The sequence below is a fragment of the Triturus cristatus genome, chromosome 1_2 (assembly GCF_964204655.1).
Source record: "Triturus cristatus chromosome 1_2, aTriCri1.1, whole genome shotgun sequence".
NCBI lineage: Eukaryota > Metazoa > Chordata > Amphibia > Caudata > Salamandridae > Triturus > Triturus cristatus.
The window spans coordinates 599,246,982-599,262,931 of NC_140580.1; positions in this window are offsets into that span (position 1 = coordinate 599,246,982).

Genomic DNA, 15,950 nt, shown 5'->3' on the forward strand with positions numbered 1-15,950 from the left:
GCTGAAGCCATTTTGTTTGTGGCAGCCATTTTAGTTACATGTATACAAGAGGCTATTGAAAAAAAATTCATTGCCTACAGGGTGGAGAGGATTCTGGGTCAGAGTAACACCTCCCTATATAATCAATTACACAAATAACTTTACTCCAACTGACCATCCAGTGGTCGGTATCGGTGCACGTAGATGGAATGATGTGAAGGATCTGGTGAGGGGAAATTTTAACTAAAATGGCACTAGGGTCCTAGGACCATAATACTCCTATGAAGACCCCATTTTTAGTAATTTTATTAACCCAGACAGTCCCAAAGATAAAGGGAAACTTGGGATCTGCCTGAGGTTTTTTATCTTTCAGCCCCCCTGGTCTATAATATCTTCAAAGAGCTCCCAACATTGTGGTTGAGCCCACCCCGACTTTTAGGCGTCGGGGTGACCCGATGATGAAGCATGACACCACTAGGGTGTGTGAGGGTACCTAAACCAAAAGGAAGTGCTTCCTTGCTCACCTATTGGTGAAGTTAAAATTCCCCCTCACCAGATCCTTCACATCATTCCATCTACGTGCACCGATACCGACCACTGGATGGTCAGTTGGAGTAAAGCCATTTTAGTTAGCCATGTGCTCGCCATGTGCTTTCTCCCTCTTCACTGTTGCCTGCTTCTCTATTATGCCTGAGTCATTATCTATAGTTAACTCCTTCAGCATTGAGCCAGAGCACTGCACATGCTCAGAAAGGCCTGTAGCTGCTAGAATACACCTGTTTTAGAATAGAGCTGTCAGGCTGTTTTAACTGATGTCAGCAACTATGTAACCCCTCCCACTCTGTTGACTAAGCAATTCTCATGCACCCTTCTATGTAAATGGTTATTTGTGTGTACACTTGTACTGCCTCTTTTTGAGCTTCCCTGCTTACACTGCAGCTATCACAGTATAAAAGGCCCATGGTTTCTGTACTCCTTGGACTACCTCATACAGTGGCCTGAGTGTACCGTATTGACGTAGTCTCCCTCATGAGAGGTTAATAAATTTGTTTTCTTTAATATTACAGCTTCTGTGCCAATCTCTATTTTGTCAGTCTAAAGGACTAGTGTGCAAAGAAGGGCGAACCCCTGCACCGGTGAGCCTCAAAAAGGTTCACCCCACAACCCTACACATTTGCCCAGACACCCTCCAACGGCTCGTGGGCAGCCTCCGCACCCCACTGCCAGGAGCAGGGCAGCCCAGCTGCATCACGGTGACCCCCCACCCTGCACAGAGCACACAGCAGGAAAAACACACCACCACGGCTGGCTCACAGGGCTCCCATGACCAACATATGGAATTCCAACGCTGTGTGTTTGGGTGCCAGGAGAAGATGGCTGATCAGCTGCAGGTGGGGTTCGACCTCTTAGCAGCCAAACTCGATGCCATACATGGGTGTCTGAGTCCCATCAGGGACCACTTACAGTCCCTAACGGACACCCACTGTCCGCACCATGCTCACCAACAATCCTTGGCTGACATCACTGGGGCCATTACTCGGATACATGAACTGTCTAGTCAGACAGGCTCCAGCGATGACAGCACAGAGTTGGCACAGATGCGGAGGACAATGGAGACCATGGAGTCTATGCAGGCTGGAAGTAGGGCTGTCACGGCTGAACACCAGTGAGATGTAGCTGGGATATTCCATGCCTTGCAGATCCTCTTCTTGCCATTGCTGACACTGAGCCTGTCACAGATAACTGCTGCAGGAACCTCGACACACACATCTCCGCCCCCTGACGTGTCATTGGCGTGCAGTGATGCAGCCCTATCACCCTTGCGCCCTGATGTGTCAGTGTCCCACAGTGATGCATCCTTTACACCACCACACACACCTGACACACCGGACACAGAAGACGTCTCAGAGGAATAAGATGTGGAGGGTAATGACTGTGTGAGGAAGGCGGTAGTAGCATCCGTACCCGCCACATGGCTTGTCCCTGCCTGGTTCAGCCCTATGCATCATGCCCTGGAAAAACACCTCCCACTGTCCCCTGAAACACTCTGCGACAATTACCTGGACCCCGACATGGCCTGCCATATCTGCTCTGGTACCAATGGCACAGCAATCCGGCTGCGGACTAAACACTTCCTCTTCAGATTAACTCTGCATTTTCCCAAGGACTCTGGTTGGCCCACCACTGGGCAACCACGTTATGTGGGCTTGAACTGGTCATGTACCACTCCAGCTCCGACACTCCCCAGAATGTGAATAAAATTGCACATGAACAACAATCTCGCAACCCCCAACGTAGCCCCATGTCCATGCATTATATAGGGCTGTGTGTAGAAATGTCAAAATCGGTAGCACGCCTGAAGTAGTGTCCCCCATCGCATGTGGCTACAGGACATCTCTTCGCATGACCTACTCACACACATCAGTGTGGACACAGCATGTTTGAATGGAACACATTGATCCACTTGGCAAGAAGTTGGACACCATACTCACATTGCTAAAGACACGTAAGAGCACAGGTCTACCAGCAACTATCCCAAACACAATGTCTGGCTCACAGAGGTGGAACTGCCAATAGGGATTCACCATCAATGTACATGCGGCAGTCTGTCCCTCCCTCTGTACGGCCACTGCTCATAGAGGCACACGATTTGTCAAACTAAGCAACACTCATCACATTTGTGCACTGGTGAAGTTGCGTAGACTTTATTAGCATGTGCGTGTCAGTACGGGCAAGGAATGGGCCACAGCAGGCAGACAAATGCTTAAGACACTTACTGGAAGAATGGGAACGTGTCGAGGTGCTAGAAATGGGGTGGAAAAAATGAACACATATCCTTACAGATGGCAATGGTCTCAGCCCACCTTGCCTTGCTGGGCGAGTCATGTGATGTTTGGTGTCTGCTCATTGCCCTGTGTCAAGGGACAGGACTCACAGCCCATGGTATCTGCATGGAGATGTACCTCCGGACTGAGTTGCCTGTGTGCTCTGCTGACAGTGAGCAGGTGAAAGGGACCAACAAGGTCACATGTCGTGCTACATTGCCATGAGTGTAGTCGCCCTCTAGCAGTATGTCAGATTTAGGAACGTTGCCAAACGCCGCTGTGCAGCTCTGCCAATGGGGCTGCATCACCTTGCACAGGTGTGTGACAACACGCGTAGGTGCACACACATGCATCTGAGTCCGGGCAAATGCAGACATGTCCACTGTTGTCCTGGGATGTGTGACCATTCCTCCACGATGCAACACGGTGTTGGGACCTGTGCTCTGGGTGTCAATCAGTTGTGGCTGCAGGAAGGTAGTTACTCATCCATGAATGCGAGCGCAGCATTTAGGCAATCAGTTCCAGAAGTACGTCATTCACAAGTTCAAGGAACACAAGGGAGAGCCAATCCATTAACTGGTCTGGACAGATGTGCTCTGTCCACGCCATTTCACCAATCTGCAACACAGCCCAATAGGGGAGCGCGTCGATGTGGTCACTGCACACGATGACTTGTGCAATCTCCCATCCACTGCTGCCAGCACATACGCCACAGATCAGGGCATCCCATGCATGGGTATCCCGGTTGCACTTCTGTTCGTGGGCCAATAGGGGGTGCACACACAAGTCATAATCCAGTTCAGCTACCATTCTGTTGGATAGGTAGACCTCCATGGGCCACTCGAATGTGCATGGTCGACAGTGGAACCAGGGCTGGACGTATGTGACGTACGAAAGCCAGAAACTCATACGGTAACTGATTCGCAAAACTGCCATTGGCAGAGCTCCCAACAGAGCATTCATGCATGGTACAGTTCCACGTGACAGGGGTTGTGCATGTGGGATTGCCTGCCATTGCGTTCGTTGGTCTTGTACCACCGGCACTCCTCAGACCGGCTGCAGTTCTGTGGATGATGTACCACAGCTCAGAGTAATGAGTCGTATGTGTGTTCAACATTTGGACTTTTGGGTTGTTTTTTACCAATGTGTCAGGGGCATCCCATGCAGGTGTAGACACGTTGGTCTTTCATTAGCGCAGTTCATGGTGTGGGAGTCGTCAGAGTCTGGTATGGTATCTCACTCAGGGGGGTGCCTGGCGCATTGAAGGCCAAGTTCGGAGGTTCGAATGTCATTTCCCCATGTGTATTGAGACAAAGGAGCTTTCATGCCTTATTTTAGTCTGACTACTGCTTGCATTTCTGGAATGTGATGTGGCCTTCGTGCTGAAATTGATGCCAGACCTTAGATTTAGGGTGCACCAATTGCGAAACACAAGCAACAGTTGGCATGTATGAGCCAAGGACCCGATTGTCCTTGCGCTCCTTGTTTGGTCTCTCTCTCTCTCTTTCTCTCTGTCCTTTGATGAGTGCCTGACACACCATCTTATCTTGGATATTGTCTTACAAGCTGTCACTTACAGAGTGTCCTGGGATGACCCGCCATGACTCTTCCAAATAGTTATTTGGAGACAAATTTGATTGTGATATTTTGTTTGGTCTTTCAATGGTGAATGATTGATTCTGCTTTTTCTGTACTCACATTGCTGTTAGTTGTTGTGATTCTGCGGCATCAGGCAAATGATTTTGTTAATAATTTTGTGACGTTGATGTGCAATCTCTTGGTCCGGGGGAGGTGGGGGGTGCCCGGGGTAGGGCCACGGGGGGATAGGGGGTGTTCAGGGGGTGGGAGGCGGTGGGTGTTGTGGCCCTCTTGAGGCTCCGAGCTGCATGATGAGTAGCTCCATGGCATCTGTTGTTCTTCAGGTGTGGCTCTGGGCTGAGCTCCCTTTTCTGGTGCAGGATGTAGTCCAACTTTGCACCAGGTCAGAGCAGGTGTTAGTTTCCTGCTGCTAATGCACCTTATCGCCTGTTTTGTGATCTTATCGCAGATCTGGCTGGTCGTTGAGAATGTTGCGGAGTGGTGTTGTCGCGGCTTTTTCCTCGGGAACGCCTACTCTGCATCTCATTAGCGATAGTTGCCGGGGTCATCCATGGCGATGTCTTTTGCGGCTGCTATCGCAGGTAAACTGGTGGTATCGACTGTTAGCACCAGCTTGTGAATGAGGCAATTAATGTATCTCAGCTTTGACTGAGATAAAGTGCGGATAACTCGGCAATAGATCCTTGAGAATATGCCCCTGGGTTTTGTATTCCTTTCAGATCTCTAATCTGATGGGCACCACTTTTCTAAGTGACTCCATTTAAGTTTGTGATGTTGAAAAGGCTATTTTAAGATGTCCACCAGGGAAAGCGCGTGGTCCAGGCAGACTTCCAATTGATTTATACAGACATAATCCCATTTTATGGGCTCCCTACTGACAAAGGTATTCCTAGCTGAAATCAAGGGAGATCTAATTAATTCATGGAGGGACTCAATTATAGTCTCTTGTTTTAAAAAAGGGGATAGAAACCTCCTGATCTGCTACTGTCCCATTTCTTTATTAGACTCATCCATAAAGAAATTAGCGACAGTAATCTTTGAAAAGCTGGAAGAATGGGCCGAAGCAAACAGTTTATTTTTCTGATTTGCAATATGCTTCTACTCTGGGCACAGTTGAACAATCCCTGAATTTATTTAAGATAATGGAGAAATACGTCAAAGCCAGGAAATGTCCTCTACACATGACTGTCATAGAGCTCTCCTGTTCCTTTGAGATGGTAGACAGGAGGAAGCTTTGGAGCTTGATGGAGATGAAAGGAGTTCAATTGTCCTTGATAGAGCTGCGTAAGCACTTGCATTGGAGTACAACTGCTAAAGTTCGCTTTGGCCAAAATGGGGAATGCACTGAATGCACCCAGTCTAATCGCAGGATAAGGCAGAGATGCATTTCAGCACCTTTCTTATTCCTGTTTTGCATTAATGCTCTGGAGTCAGAGAAAGGCAGGGATGTTTCTAAGGTTGGAAGTCGCCCAGTCCCTCTCTCTTCTCCATGCGGATGATGCAGTCTTAATTGCACATTCCACAAATGGCCTTCAGACACTTCTCAACTCCTTTAATGATTTTATGGGCAACTTAAATTTAAAGGTGAATTGCCAAAAGTCTTTTACTATGAGCTGGGTCCCTAAAAATATCTGCACACGCAAATACCTAGTTGGAGGGACTATAATAGCCAGGGGTCAAAACTTTATTATCTTGGCATTTTGTTTGATGTTAAACTCAAATGGAACAAGCTACTCATCCCAGCGGCAGATAAGATTTCAGGAGCAAGCAAGGCCATTTTTAGCATTGCTAAAAAGCGAAGTCAAAAGCCCCTCAAAGAGTTGCTTATACCCTATAAAAGCAAATGTCTCTCAATTGGGTCATACAGGTCAGGGTTTTGGGGTTGCGCTCTTTTGGGAAATCTGCAGTCCCTGTTTATGTAGGCTGCTAGAGCTTCCTAAAACCAAAGCAAGCTACATTATTCAGGCAGAACTAGGTGCCCCCTTTTTCGGGGCCATGTGAGAGTTTCATCTTTACTCTTGTAGATAAAAATGTGGTGCTCTCCAGAGTTGTGCTTTTCCCGCCTGGTTCTGGAGGATTGTCTTAGTCAAGATACTGACTGCAATTTCCTGGCCTGCATATGTTAAACAATCATTTAAAGATCTCGGTATCCTCATTTTTTTTTTTTACTTACCACACAACATTAGTATAAACTCAAAGAAAGAGGTAAAGATCATATTTTATACATCCTAAAATGAGGCCAGAACAGCAAAGGCACTAGATATGGAAACCGTCTACCGCTGTGCACTGATTTCGACCATGGAAGAAATGGAACCCTACTTTTTGTAGCAATCTTATCCCGAACACACATTTTTACTTTCTCCTTTAAGACTGGGTACAGTGCACAGTCTAGAGGCCGTCCCAATAAGGGGTGTTTGGTCTTCCTCACTGCCTTGCTGCTCATGTGAATCAACCTCATTACAATGTCATTTTATGCTTTACTATAAATTGTAAAGTACCCTGAGATCCCATTTTTTGTGTCCAATTTTGCACCACCAATCTCATCACTGCGAGTCACATGTTTTGCTGTAATTAGTTACTTTCACTTTGCACTAAAGATTAGAATGAGGTATGCCATGGATTGATTCAAACGCCCAAGCTCTTTTGTTATATAGTTTTCCTCCTTGGTTTTACAACTTTGTTAAATTGATTTGAATATTTCATAAATTCTTACACTTCGCCATATGGATTAAGTATATAAATTTAGCATTTAAAGCCAAAATTATTAGCATTTTTTAAACCTCTTGCGCAATCATGCTGCTGATTGTTGCTGCTCTGTACTTTTTTTATGTATACTAGTTTTTTTTTTTCTTATGATATTTTTATAGCTTATTTCGACAATTAGTCCATTGGTGTTGTGTTGACGCCGATCCTATCTGATAATATAACTGTCCCTTTTAGTGGTTTTCGTTGCTCGGTACAAGTCAAGGGAATATCGTTCTCTATATATTGTCAATATATCATGAGTTGTGTTTGTGTTTTGATAATGTACCTTACCTTTATATTATGAAATGTCAGAATATATGCCAGGGATTTTGTTCTCTGTCTTTTGTTTTGTGTTGCTGTTTTCATATGTGCTTTTATGATCAATTTTGATCGAATAAAGAAATACTTGACCTTGACTCTGGAGAGTACATCCAGAGTCAGGTTGTTCTTAATTTGGTAGGAGGTGAAAACCCTGTACTGTCAACTTTAATTGTGAGATATTCGGGGGTCTTGCAAGAGGGTCCTGAAGAGATTCGGGAAAAACTGTGGGAGATCATGGTCACATACCATGTCTGTGATGCCCCTGATAAATATATATTGTTTCAGCAGGAGTGATTTTCTCCATCTTCCACTTTATCAGTGATCCATTGGTGCAGGTTTTTTAGTACAATCATGCGTACCTTCAGTTCATCTCTTTCTTGTGCTCAGGCAAGCCCATCCCTGCCTTAAATGATTTACTGAGTGTCTCCCTTTATGGAGGGGGCATTTGGATCTAATCCTTTGAGCTGAGGGGGAACATGTTGGGGCAGAGCTTATCTACCAGTGTCTGGAGTGGTAGTAATCATCTGAGGTTTTTGAGTTTGTAGAAGGTCCTTAACGGTGGATCCCCTACCCGTCCCCGCCCTGGATTTTGCCATTGGACTGTCAGGCAGAGATGAGCAGTCAGCAGCCAGTGTTCATCAGTTCCAAAGGGGGACAGGTAACTAGCAGGGTCAATCCCCATAGGCTATGGTAAAGCCTGAGCAACAAGTCTTACTCTCCGGTCTCCTCACTGACCAGAGGGCCTTGCCAAAGAGTATTCCTGTAGTATTCGGTATTTGCTGGGGTCCCCAAGGTTGATTTCTGGTTCGCTTCCCTCCTCTCTCCCTGTTCCAAGGGCCTCAGATGTTTACAGTATTGCATGTATACTGCAGACTAAAACCTAAAGTGCTGGCCCAGTTCCAAGCTTGTCTCTTCCCTGAGGGTACTCCACTGAGTGTCGGATTGTGGCCTGCAAGTCGCTTCCAGGTTTCTCTTAGTTGTGTTGACCACCAAGGTGTTGCTCTAAAATCCACCTATGGGGTATCTAGCTCCAGGTGCTGGTGCCAGGACACAGTTGCAAGGCAGCTCACCTCTCAGCCATTCTGCCCCATCACCTGAAGGGCTCTCAGTGTGCAGAGCAGAACCCTTAGCACAGCATGGAAGTTCATCGATAGCCCTAGCCACAAGCATTGGTCCAAACGCTCAACAAAAGCCTGTTACTTTTGGCTTCTGGGATCACTCCCAGCACTGGTGGGCACTCAGGCCTTCCTCACTGACAGCAGAAATCTCTTAAACAAGGGGCGCCCATCTTGATTCATGCCAATTCAGGCCAGCGGGAGCGGTTTCCGGGGTCTGTTGATAGCTTTGGAGGGCAGCTGAAGTTTCTCAAATGGTACCCCCAGATGGTAGCATGTCCCCCCTTCTCAGCAACTAATTCCAGGTGATCATGGATCAAGGCTGACATGGGAATCAGCAGCAGAGAGCTCCTTGGCTCTTAGACATTGATTGGTCAGGGACTCATCTACATGGGTTCTCATTGAAGCCACTCCCCCAAACACAGTATCTTGAAGAACTTGCTATGAGATCCCCGGGACACTGCACAGACTTAATACAAACCACCAGAGGCGAGGTACCTCAAATTACAACTTCAACTTGCAGATTCACCTATTAGACCCCAACAAGTGGGGCTGTGTATTAATATCTGTAAAGATTTATTTTGTTTTATGGTTTTTGTGGGGGGGGCGACAGACTCCTCAGACAGTGGGGAGTCAGGCAGTTCCAAACCCGTAGCCTGAGGTAGTGGTGAGGGAGGGAGTTGGGAGGATGGTCGAATATATAATGGCAATGATCAGCATACACAAGTGTGGGAAGTCCGAGGCTGGCAGAGATTCTCAAAATGGGAAATGGAGCCCAACACCCAAATCATACAGAGCAATACATCTTGGAGTCTTGGCCTGAATATCATGACATGGAATGTTGACATGGTGCAGTTCAGAAATTCCTATACAGACAATACTCTGATTTGATATTGCAACAAGAAACCCACTTAGTGGGTAACAAATGCAATTTCCTGGGATGAAGGAGACATGGAGTGCTAGTTCACTTGCATTGAATTCTAGTGGAGTGGGAATCCTACCCTATAGATCACTACCGTTGACCATGAGGCGGCCTTGACTGACCTTTAGGAACGTCTTTTTGTGTGGCCATAATGAGTGAGTGAAAGGGGTGCAAGGTTAAGTCAGTGCCTGGGTATGTTCCTTCATGACTCCAAATATAAGCCTTGTAAAAGTTGGGGAAATAGATCAGAAAGGCATCAGACATACTGTTGATCATTGGAGGTGATCTATGTTTAACAATGCAGCCTGAATTGGGAGAGGTGGGAAGATGTAATCTCCCTTTATGGTGATGATGTCCTCCTATATTTAGCAGCTCTCCTTAATTTCATAACTAGAGCCTCAGAAATTCTAATAATTTGTGTGCTTTTTAAAAAAGTTTTGCAGTGTTATATAGCGCAAACTTGACCCGAAGGTATTGGATCACTTTACATGAGCAATGGTTACATTTCACAAGGACATATTATTTTTTGGTAGGCACATGGAGAACAAGTGATTTGCCCAGAAACACAGGAAGTTGAACTAATGCCAGACTCAAACCTAGGTCCTTAGCTCCAAAGTCGGCAACTCTGGCCATTAGGCAACATTATATATTAATATAAATTGGCGTAAGTCAACAGCATATTCACTTACTTACTGGAATACCTCTGAAGACAATGAAATGGACATGGGTAAGATTCAAATATTTGGTGATTGTTATCATGGGAGTCCAGAGGGAAGTTTTGCACCAGTACTTAGGTTGGGTCCATAGAGTATATAAGGCATATGTGGAGCACTGGAGAAAATTACCACCATCAGTGTTGGGAAAAGCAGTACTATATAAGATGACCACATTGGAACACATGCAGTAACAGACCTCTTTTTTTATTCTGTTAACACAGTGACAAGGCCATTCTATGGGACAGAAGGCCCTCGGGGATAGCACTCACTGCTTTAAAGAGAGGCCCCTAAGATGGGCACTTAGTTCTGCCAGACCTGCAGAACTATTACTGGGGACACAGTTACTGGTGTTAAATGAATGGGAATTCACAGGGCAGCAAGCACCATCTCTTCTGGCAACCAGCGAGATCTACATACTCAGTGGGGTATAAGAATAGCCCATCCACAGTCTGCAATGGTCCTTAAAATCTGGTAAAAGGCTACAGTAGTGGTCATTAAAATCTGTCAAAGGGTGAACCAAGAAATAGGGTGGAAGGATAAAATCACTTGGGAAACACTTCTATGGATCTCAGGGATTCTGGAAAACATAATGACACTTGAGGGAATTCACAAGTAGGACTTCCTGGGCAAATCCAAGTTTATTGAAATTTGGGGAACTCAAGAAATAAAGACATTTGATGATCTGAGAAAACAATATGAACCCACAGATTCCCAATACCACAGGTACACAGGTACAACACGCTTTGTCCAAATACACAGAGAGATTATAAGATATAGGAGACAAAGACCCAATGGATAATGGGCTGCTTGCCGCACTTCTTCTCCGACATGCAATTTTACAAATCAATAGGTGTTTGATTGCTAACAGTCAAAACCACTTGATAAGCTTAAAACTAAATGGGAGCAAGACGTGAATCCTTGAAGAGGAAGGGAAGCATGTGGATATCCAGGGAAAGCTGCAATGAGGTCGGGTTTCCACTTGATATAATTGATATAATTGAAGATTGAGGGTACTACACTGGTACACCCCTTCTTTAAATGGGTAAATTAGACTAAGAAAAATGCATAAGAAGAAGTTGACAAATAGGCACACTGATACAAACATTATGGGAATGCCACACTTTTGGTCGGGGATAAAACAAAGGGTTATAAGAGCTTTTGACAAAGAATAGGAACTGAATAAAGATGTTGTATGCTGGGGATCTGGGAACACCAAATCATGCCAACGTTGAAGCTACAATTCTGCAATATTGCCCTGATAGTGCCCAAAAGAGATTCATCTTTGGGGAAGCTAGAGACACTCATGTTGTCGCAATGGGCTAGGAACATGGACTGGTGCATTGAGACCACTGAAGTTGTGTATAAGGCAAGAGGATGCCTGAGAAAACTTGAAAAAAATGTGGGGTCTATGGCGAAAATTATGCAAAAAGGACTAAATAGTTGGTTTATGTTCAAGGTTGTGTTGTCATATTTACAGTAAGCAAGAGATCACATCCTCCAGCTGTGTTTAGTGTGTCTATGCGATTAAGAAATATCCTCTCCTGGAAGTGTGCAGATGCAATGAAGTTGTATAAGCCAATGCTTTCTTTACATGCGTATGCAAACAAATATTGGAAATCAATAAAATGTTATTTAAAAAAATGCTGACAACACAGATTGAGTCTGATATATAGAAGGCGATGAAAACTTTCCTAAAATGTCATTCTGCTCGGGGAAGATCAACACATTTGAGTAATGCTGAGTAGACTGTAAGAGGCACTACTTACTGTGAAGTCCAGTAATTAAGGAATTGATATTTAACCGCTGACCGATAAGTAGCACAGATTTTTTTACTATTTAGCAAGTGGCCCGGTATATAATATAGAAATAGCTGCCAGGTAAATACCAAATAGACTCACAGCAGCTAAGTAAATAGAAAATAGACCTGGGTGAGGACATTAAAGAGACATAACTATTTTACCTGTGCCTTTTCTATTCTAACAGAGAAACTTCAGTATTTAGAAGATAGGTGGGTTGGTTTAGAATAAGAGATGTTCAACTGAAACGAGGTACAGATTAACCCTGGGCGTAGTTCGCGAAGTAGCACTTTGCGAAGCTACGCAAAGTGCAGTTCGCACTACGCGAGCTACGCGTAGCACTTCGCGAACTGCATAGTACCTTGTTCGCACTGTGCCAGATGTCGTTTTCAATGATTGCACAGTGCGGACAAGCAACCGGCACTGTGCAATCATTGAAAATGGCATCTTTCTCAGTGCGAGCTGTAGTTTTCTGCTGCTCGAGTAGATTTTTACTCGAGCGGCAGCTTTCTCAACGCGAACTGGTAGTTTCTCATCGCGAGCGGTCGCAAGCATACGCGACCACTCGCAATGAGAAACCTGACCTCCTCGCGTTGGGAATCTCGCCGGGAGGTTTATTTTCCATGCTCGCGATCGCCAACTTGATGTTGCTGATCGCGAACAAGGAAAAAGTCTCGCCGGGATGTCATTTTGCTTGCTCGCGGTCGCCAACTTGACGTTGAGGACCGCGAGCAAGCAAAAAATGACCGCAGCACTACGCAACACTACGCTACGCGTGTTCGCACTGTGCTACGTGCAGTTCGCGTAGTGCGAAGTAGCGCAAACTTCGCAAACTACGCGAGCGTAGCGTAGTGCTTTGCCCAGGCTTAGTACAGATGTTATCAGCCAATGCTTTCTTTACATGCGTATGCAACCAAATATTGAAAATCAATGAAATTGTATTTAAAAAAATGCTAACAAAACAGATTGAGTCTGATATATAGAAGGTGATGGAAACTTTTCTAAAATGTCCTTCTGCTCAGGGGAGATCAACAAATGTTATTAATGCTGAGTAGACTGGAAGAGGCACTACTTACTGTGTAGTCCAGTAATTAATTAATTCATATTTAACCACTGAAAGATAGGTAGCACAGATTTTTTACTATTTAGCAAGTGGCCCGGTACATAATATAGAATTAGTGGCCAGGTATATACCAAATAGACACACAGCAGCTATGTAAATGGCAAATAGACCTGGTTAGGTACATTAATTAAAGAAACATCACTTTTTTACCTGTGCCTTTTCTATTCTGGGAGTAACTTTCCAAATAACACAGAAACTTCAATATTTATAAGACATGTGGGTTGGTTTAGAATAAGAAAGGTTCAACTGAAACGAGGCATAGATGTTATCAGCATAGCTGCCTCATTTTGTCAAATGTATAGATGATATAGAAGAGCAGCTTCATAGCTCAGGGAGGGGTGTTTGGGGAGTGACACCCTCCCTAAAATGGATTCTGCTGTGTGTAGTGGGGTTCAGGGGCCACTTGTCTAGCTTTCACTGTCTCTTGTTGGGTTTCCATTCGGATTAGTAGGCCTCATTTCACAGACTTTCCTCTCACAATAAACAGGCCATGAATAAACATAGGAATGGAAGGCTCTTCTGTGGTGCGGAGAAGTCTTTATAATATAATACTATTTTCATCCATTTTGTCATTTCAATGGCAAAGATGGTTGGGAAATCTCCATTCTTCGCCCCCAAATCTTACTGACTAAGTTACAGCCATGTAGAAGAATTGTATTCATACCTAAACAAACCATATGTCAGTAGAGTGAGGTGTGATCCAATGACTCCAACCATTCTTCAAAAACTCATCATCTGCAAGGTACAGTAATAGACTATTGCTGATCCCTGCACAAGACCTTTGGAGGTCTGTCTGACTTTTTGACTGAAAGGTTTTGAACACATGAGGTGAACTAAACACTGCCTAATTCAAAGGGCCAAAAGAAAGTTTTCCTGAGATCCTCACTGCCAACAGCTATCAGAATTCTTGCAATTTCAGAATGAAGCTCAATCAGGTGAGATCCCATCTATTCCCTGATATCAAGAATACATTGCAGAACTTAAGAATTAATTGACAATGTATCTTTTAGTTAGATTAGAGGTTGGGTGTCATTGGTGTAAAAATTGAAAACCACAGCAGCAAATGAGAGAGGGTGAGATGCATTAAGGTTGATGGGTTACAGGAATTGTGTTGATCCCTGAGGAATGTGCCAGGGAAAAGAAAAACTGGTGGCAGTGGCATTGTACCTCTTTGCATTAATTTATAGCAAGATCCTGCAATTATTCAGCAGTGTTCCCTATTTGTGCCATGAAGTGAAGAAAGGATCATTTTTTGGTTGAACCTTTAAAATAGTAATTCATTACCACATGTCAATCCCTCACTGTTACCTCAAAGCCCACCATCCAATGTAAGAATATGAATCAATAAAAAGTCTCTTTAATTTTTGTACTTTCTTAGATTAGCTTTCAAAATTTTCTTTATATTACCATTAATAATATTTGTTTCACAGCTTCTTCTGGAAAAACCAACAGTCAAAACAGTAATGCAGCTCAAATGATTCAGTGTAAATTACAATTTTGTAGAATTAAAATATTTACATAAAAGTACCTTTAAAAGCTTGACATCCAACCAAATGTTTATTCTACATCCACATCCTACTGATACAGTTTTAGTTTACTTTTAAATTCTTACTCTATTTGAGGTTGAGATTCACAGCATGTTTCAGATGGAAGATTAACTTTTGTTCCTATATTCTCTCCGATGCAGACAATCTCCACTCCTGGGTAACAAAATACATTTAAAAATTCATAGCTATGTTTTAAAAACACATTGCTTAAAACACTCAAACACTGTAAAGCGGCCAAAGAATGAATATTTATAATGACATTTTTTTTGCTGGACTAAGTTGTAAACAAACCTAACAATTATATAAATCCTTTAGTAGCAATAATGATGTATAGTGTGAATTTAGGTCACTGAGCATGCGATTTGGGCAAAAATTGTGTAATTCATCATAAATAATTGCATATAGGTTTAAAATGTCAAAAAGTATGGATTAGGTAATACCAGACTGTGAAGAATTCAATTTTCTACTGCAGCTTACCATTGATATATTGTCCACTCAGTTGTTTGATGGAACCGCGCATGCCATTAACATGCATGTCTTCACAACATGGTCTTTACAATGTATTCGTCTATACCATGCGTGTCTTTATCACAAAATGTTTTACAACGCATGGACAGACCGAAACGCGTAATGGCTGGTAAATAAAGAAGAAACTTCAATTGCACATATTGTGTGGTCCACGTCTGTTTTTGTAAAAATTTTGAGTTAAGGAGAGCAGAGAATCAATATATATAAATATATATATATATATATATATATCTCGGACCACAGGAATTAGTTCCTTTGCTATTTTATTACTGTTCCCCACAGATCGCAGTAGCCATGATGCGTTTCGTCCCTCACAGGGGACATGATTGATCACATGACGCACATTTAGCTAGACCAGTTATTTAAATACCATTTCTTTCCAAACTTTTTGCCACATGATTTACTTAAAGTGACCAGTCCATTATAACAACAGGGTTAATCATAGACATAGAAATGGTAACGCTCGAGTGGTTTCCAATTGTATGGCATACATTGTGAGCAGGTGCAAGATTGTAACAGTTTCACTTGCGAGTGACGTGTGCATAAATTTATAATTGAATAAATACATAAATAACACTGTTTGTTAAATATATAAATATTAATAAATAAATAAATAATTAATAGCAGACATTTGCGTACTGAATTGTTTTTTGTGAAGTTACGTTACCAATACCTAAATCGCACTTAAAAAACATCTGTTTGATTGCCATTAAAACCACAGATCAAGGCAACAT